This window comes from Ceratotherium simum, chromosome 29 (assembly GCF_057802395.1).
Source record: "Ceratotherium simum simum isolate JZ-2026a chromosome 29, ASM5780239v1, whole genome shotgun sequence".
Taxonomy (NCBI): domain Eukaryota; kingdom Metazoa; phylum Chordata; class Mammalia; order Perissodactyla; family Rhinocerotidae; genus Ceratotherium; species Ceratotherium simum.
In genome coordinates, this window is record NC_141928.1 from 7,764,540 (window position 1) to 7,771,902 (window position 7,363).

A 7,363-nucleotide genomic window follows, 5' to 3' on the forward strand; every position below is an offset into this window, starting at 1 on the left:
CCATATGCTGGGAAACAAGGCAGCCCTCAAAAAATTTAAGAAGATTAAAATCATATCAAGCATCTTTTCTGACTACAAAGCTATGAAACTAGAAATCAACTACAACTAAAAGGCTAGGAAATTCACAAATATGTGGAGACTAAACAACAGGCTACTGAACAACCATTGGATCAATGAAGAAATCAAAGGAGAAATTAAAAAATACCTGGAGACAAATGAAAATGAAAACACAACATACGAATTCTTATGGGATACAGCAAAAGCAGTAGTAAGAGGGAAATTTATAGCAATACAGGCCTACCTCAACATACAAGAAAAATCTCAAATAAGTAATCCTTTTTGTGTGTGTGTGTGTGAGGAAGATCAGCCCTGAGCTAACATCCATGACAATCCTCCTCTTTTTGCCGAGGAAGGCTGGCCCTGGGCTAACATCTGTGCCCATCTTCCTCTACTTTATACGGGATGCCGCCACAGCATGGCCTGACAAGAGGTGCATTGGTGCGCGCCCAGGATCCGAACCCGGGCCGCCAGCAGCAGAGCGTGCGCACTTAACCACTATGCTACGGGGCTGGCCCCATCAAATAAGTAATCTTAAACTACACCTGACAGAACTAGAAAAAGAAGAACAAACAAAGCCCAAAGTAAGCAGAAGGAGGGAAATAATTAAAATTGGAGCAGAAATAAATGAAATAGAGACTAAAAAAACAATAGAGAGGATCAATGAAACTAAGAGCTTGTTCTTTGAGAAGATAAACAAAATTGACAAACCCTTAACCAGACTCACTAAGAAAAAAAGAGAGAAGGCTCAAATAAATAAAATTAAAAATGAAAGAGGAGAAATTACAATGGATACCACAGAAACACTAAGGATTTTAAGAGAATACTATGAAAAACTATATGCCAACAAACTGGACAACCTAAAAGAAATGGATAAATTCTTAGACTCAAACAACCTCCCAAAACTGAATCAAGAAGAAATAGAGAATCTGAGTAGACCAAGCACAAGTAAAGAGATTGAAACAGTAATCAAAAGCCTCCCAAAAAACAAAAGTCCAGGACCAGATAGCTTCTCTGGAGAATTCTACCAAACATTCAAAGAAGATTTAATACCTATCCTTCTCAAACTATTCCAAGAAAGTGAAGAAGATGGAACACTTCTTAACTCATTCTATGAGGCCAACATTACCCTGATACCAAAACCAGACAAGGACAACACAAAGAAGGAAAATTACAGGCCAATATCACTGATGAACATAGATGCAAAAATCCTCAACAAAATATTGGCAAATCAAATACAGCAATACACTAAAAGGATCATATACCATGTTCAAGTGGGATTTATTCCAGGGATGCAGGGATGGTTCAACATCCACAAATCAATCAATATGATACACCACATTAACAAAATGAGGAATAGGGCCAGCCCCGTGGCTTAGCGGTTGGGTGCGCGCGCTCCGCTGCTGGTGGCCCGGGTTCGGATCCCGGGCGCGCACCCATGCACCGCTTCTCCTGCCATGCTGAGGCCGCGTCCCACATACAGCAACTAGAAAGATGTGCAGCTATGACATGCAATTATCTACTGGGGCTTTGGGGGGGAAAATAAATAAATAAATAAAATTATTTTAAAAAACAAAAAAATGAGGAATAAAAATCACATGATCATCTCAGTAGATGCAGAGAAAGCATTTGACAAAATCCAACATCTATTTATGATAAAAACTCTCAATAAAATAGGTATAGAAGGAAAGTACCTCAACATAATAAAGGCCATATATGACAAACCCACAGCCAACATCATAGTTAACAGTGAAAAACTGAAAGCCATCCCTCTGAGAACAGGAATAAGACAGGGGTGCCCACTCTCACCACTCTTATTCAACATAGTATTGGAGGTTTTGACCAGGGCAATCAAGCAAGAAAAAGAAATAAAAGCTATCCAAATTGGAAAGGAAAAGTAAAACTCTTGCTGTTTGCTGCAACATGAGTCTGTATATAGAGAATCCTAAAGAATCCATCAGAAAACTACTAGAAATAATCAACAACTACAGCCAAGTTGCAGGGTACAAAATCAACTTACAAAAATCAGTTGCTTTTCTATGCACTAATAACGAACTAGCAGAAAGAGAAGTCAAGAATGCAATCCCATTTACAATCGCAACAAAAAGAATCAAATATCTAAGAATAAGCCAAGGAAGTAAAAGACGTATACACTGAAAACCATAAGACATTATTGAAAGAAATTGAAGAAGACGTACAGAAATGGAAAGATATTCCATGCTCATGGATTGGAAGAACAGACATAGTTAAAATGTCCATATTACCTAAAGCAATCTATAGATTCAGTGCAATCCCAATCCCAATGACATTCTTCATGGAAATAGAACAAAGAATCCTAAAATTTATATGGAACAACAAAAGACCCTGAATAGCCAAAGCAGTCCTGAGAAAAAAGAACAAAGGCATCACAATTCTTGACTTCAAAATATCCTACAAAACTATAGCAATCAAAACAGCATGGTACTGGTACAAAAACAGACACACAGATCAATAGAACAGAATTGAAAGCCCAGAAATAAAATCAAACATATACAGACAGCTAATCTTCGACAAAGGAGGCAAGAACATACAATGGAGAAAAGAAATTCTCTTCAATAAATGATGTTGGGAAAACTGGACAGCCACATGCAAAAGGATGAAAGTAGACCATTATTTTACACCATACACAAAAATTAACTCAAAATGGATTCAAGACTTGTATGTAAGGGGCCAGCCTGGTGGCACAAGCAGTTAAGTGCACGCGCTCTGCTGCAGCGGCCCAGGGTTCACCGGTTCGGATCCCGGGTGTGCACTGACGCACCGCTTGTCAGGCCATGCTGTGGTGGCGTCCCATATAAAATGGAGGAAGATGGGCATGGATGTTAGCCCACGGCCAGTCTTCCTCAGCAAAAAGAGGAGGATTGGCAGATGTTAGCTCAGGGCCACTCTTCCTCACAAAAAAAAAAAAAAAACACACTTGTATGTAAGACCTGAAACCGTAAAACTCCTGGAAGATAATACAGGCAGTACGCTCTTTGACATCGGTCTTAGCAGCATCTTTTCAAATACCATGTCTACTCAGGCAAGGGAAACGAAAGAAAAAATAAACAAATGGGACTACACCAGACTAAAAAGCTTCTGCAAGGCAAAGGAAACCATGAACAAAATGAAAAGACGACTCATCCATTGGGAGAAAATATTTGCATATCATATATCCGACAAGGGGTTAATTTCCAAAATATATAAAGAACTCATACAACTCAATAACAAAAAAACAAAGGAAAAAAACAACCCAATCAAAAAATGGGCAGAGGATATGAACAGACATTTTTCCAAAGAAGATATACAGATGGCCAACAGTCACGTGAAAAGATGTTCAACATCACTAATTATTAGGGAAATGCAAATCAAAATTACAATGAGATATCACCTCACACCCATCAGAATGGCTATAATTAACAAGATGAGAAATAATGAGTGTTGGAGAGGATGTGGAGAAAAAGGAACCCTCATACACTGCTGGTGGGAATGCAAACTGGTGCAGCCACTATGGAAAACAGTGTGGACATTTCTCAAAAAATTAAAAATAGAAATACCATTTGTTTTTTTTTATAATTTTATTTATTTATTTATTTTTCCCCCAAAGCCCCAGTGGATAGTTGTATGTCATAGCTGCACATCCTTCTAGTTGCTGTATGTGGGATGCAGCCTCAGCATGGCCAGAGAAGCGGTGCGTCGGTGTGCGCCCGGGATCTGAACCCGGGCCGCCAGCAGTGGAGCGTGCGCACTTAACCACTAAGCCACGGGGCCGGCCCTAGAAATACCATTTGATCCAGCTATCCCACTACTGGGTATTTATCCAAAGAACATGAAATCAACAATACAAAAAGATTTATGCACTTCTATGTTCATTGCAGCATTATTCACAATAGCCAAGGTGTGGAAGCAACCCAAATGCCCATCAACAGATGAATGGAGAAAGAAGATGTGGTATATATAGACAATGGAATACTACTCAGACATAAAAATAAAGACAAAATCATCCCATTTGCAACAACATGGATGGATCTTGAGAGTATTATGTTAAGCAAGATAAGCCAGACAGAGAAAGACAAACACTGTATGATTTCACTCATATGTGGAATATAAACTAGCACATGGATAAAGAGAACAGATTAGTGGTTACCAGAGGGGAAGGGGGTTGTGGGGGGAAGGGGTAAAGAGGCATATATGTATGGATGAAAACTAGACTATTGGTGGTGAGCACGATGTAATCTATAGAGAAACTAACACATAATAATGTATACCTGAAATTACACAATGTTATAAACCAATATGACCTCAATAAAATAATTTTTAAAAAACAAACAAAAAAAGAATGAAGAACATACATCAAACGTGTCCAGGATACATATTCAAAGAGATATTTAGTTACAGATTAGCAGGTCAACACAACCCTGCTGTCCCGGAAAGGAAACGTCTTCGAGAATACTGATACTGGCATCATAGGAAAGGAATTCTGCATCCTGATCTGCAAAGAGTGCATTCTTTTACTCTGAGATAATGTTTAATGCATCCTTTATCTTTAATAGTTAAAGCACACGTACAATGTGTGTTTGACAGCCCATAAGTCAGGTTTCTTTAGTTCAGGCTGAATGAGGTTTAAGCCAGAATAGCTACCCTATATGCCTCCATATGTGGGATGAAGAGAGAACAGGAGCAGCGGGGCACTGCCTTCCAGAAACTCGTTCCCGCAGCGGTTGTGGAACTCCCGGATCCTGAAGATGCCAGTGAGAAAGACAAATGGTCTCACACTAGAAGTGACAGGTTGGGTTGTCAAAACCTCTGTGAGGAGCCATTCATTGTCTCCTAGGATAGAAGCTTCTGGAAGGCAGGGCCTGGGGTTCCAAACACCATGGGGCCAAGTCCTCAAGACAAATTGTCAGGCTCATTCCCGGGACTGCAAGCTCCCCTGGTGTATGGCGTTTGCTGATCTATGGTGTGAATACTGTCTCCTGGGGCCTCTTTCAAGTACCACCATGATGTGAGTGACAGGGAGATGGGGAGAGATGCGTGGTCAGCTCTCTCAAGCCAGCCCCAGAGCACTCCACCACCGCCTGTGCGGACCTGGGCAGTGCCTGGTACACAGTAAGTGCACAATAGATACTTGGTGAACAGATGCATAAGCTTTCTCCAACTGTCCTGTCACATTTATGCGTCCGTCCTGGGAACCATTTATATGGTAATTCAGTCCACTGTTTATTGAGCACTTGGTGTGTGAGCCCCCTCGCGGGCCAAAGACGGCACTACAACATCTACCTTCCACGGCCCCCTCACGCTGGCGAGAATGGGTCTCGTGGGGGATGCAACGGATGCCCCAGGGCTGCTCATGACCCAGTGAGATACAACCACTCCAAGGTGAAGGACACGGGGTGTGGACAGAGCACTGGGCTGGGTCCAGGAGACCTGGGCGTCCATCCTGGACCTGCTGTGGACTCGCTGAATGCACCGGGGTGGTCCCCCACCCCCACACTTTTCGATTTCCCCTTTCATCAACAAGGGGGCTGGAGTCTGTCATTTACTGCTGTGTAACAAGCCAGCCCAAAACCGACTGCCTTAAAGCCATCACCGTTTTACTGCTCAAGATCTGCAATTCTGGACTCAGCTGGGCAGGTCTGCTGGGGTCCCTCATGCAGCGGGCGCCTCGGCTGGGCATGTGTGGTCCGAGAGGGGCCCCCCAGTCTGGGTTTAGCTGAGGCTGCTGGCCAGGGTGGCCGTGTTCTCCTCCACGTGGCTTCCATAGCAGAGGAGCCAGGTTCCTTTCATGGCAGCAGTGCTTCCCAAGAGGGCAGGTCCCAGCGCCCCAGGGCTCTTCAAGCCTCTGCTCGCATCCCGTCACTCTGTCTCACTGGCTGAAGCAGGTCACAGGGCCAAGCCCCAAGCCGATACGGGAGAGGACTATCCAAGATCGTGGATTCCAAGAGGCATGATCAGTGGGGGCCATGATTCTAACAGTCCACTGTCTGCCACAGAAATGGGGCAGGGTTCCCCTCAGGGCCTTCCCAGCTCTGGTCTGGGAGACTCTGAGCTCCCTGGAATATCTCGTTATGCTTGAAAGGAAGTGCTCAAGACTGATTGGGGCGGTGTCAAAAGGACCCAGGAGCCAGCTCAGAGGGGCTCCCACTGGCCAAATCTGTGACCATTTGAGCATCAGAAGAATGACTGTAACTAACTCTAAATAGCGAATAAATAAAAACCTGTGAGTCCATCGTGGTGTTCAAAAAATAAGGGGAAAACTCACTGCAGAATTCTATTCAGCAACAGAGAAATAAAATACTGATACATGCCATAAAATGGACAAATCTCAAAAACATTATTCTACTTGAAGAAGCCAGGCACAAAAGACCACATATTGTATGATTCCACTTACGGGAAATGTCCAGAAAAGGCAAGTCGAGAGAAAGTAGAGTGGTGGTGGCCTGGGGGATTCACTGCAAATGGACATGAGGAGTCTTTTTGGGGTGATGGAAATGTTCTAAAACTGTATTGTGGTAACAGGTGCACACCTTTGTAAATTTACTCAAAAAAAATATTAAAGTTAGTGTGCTTCATGGCAAACAAATTAAACCTTGCCAAAGCTGTTTAAACCAAACACTTATTTGCCAGCACTGGAGGTGACTATATCAGCTTGTGGCTCTAAAATTGGTAAAGGGAAAGAGTCAAACATTTATCCTTTTCAGGTGGAACTGGAGTCCATCTCCAGGTCATCAGGAAAAGCTCTTCCTTTCAGAATCCCAGCAGGTATTAGAGAATTATTGATCCATTTTTTAGGTGTGAGTGTGGTATTGTGGTTATGCCAGAGAACTATCTTGTTTTTAAGATCTGCTTGTTCAAGTGTTTAGGGGTAAAGTATGTGGGAGATCAAGATTTGGCCACCCTGAAATATATCTCTTTACCTTGATTGTTTTCTCTGACGGACATCTGACCTCCCCCACTACCTGCCTAAGGAATTTGACACAGTAACTCCTTCCTGGAACAGACCTTCTATCTGATGGCTGGAATATAATGTAAAATAGATGTTACAATAGAAGAGGCACCAACAAGCCCATCTTATGTCTCTCTGGCCACATTCTCTGGATGGCCCTGCGAGGAGTTGCCAGACAAACATTTACATTTATAAGGGAAATCTCCATTTGTAAAGGTATCCTCCTCTCTGTATTGGGAAGAGGGGGGATGGCCTCATTTCTAGAGACTTATCAGTGTGGAAGGTGAGGCCTTAAATCTGCATAATAACCTTACTCTAGTTTACTGTGCTTTAGTGGTAATC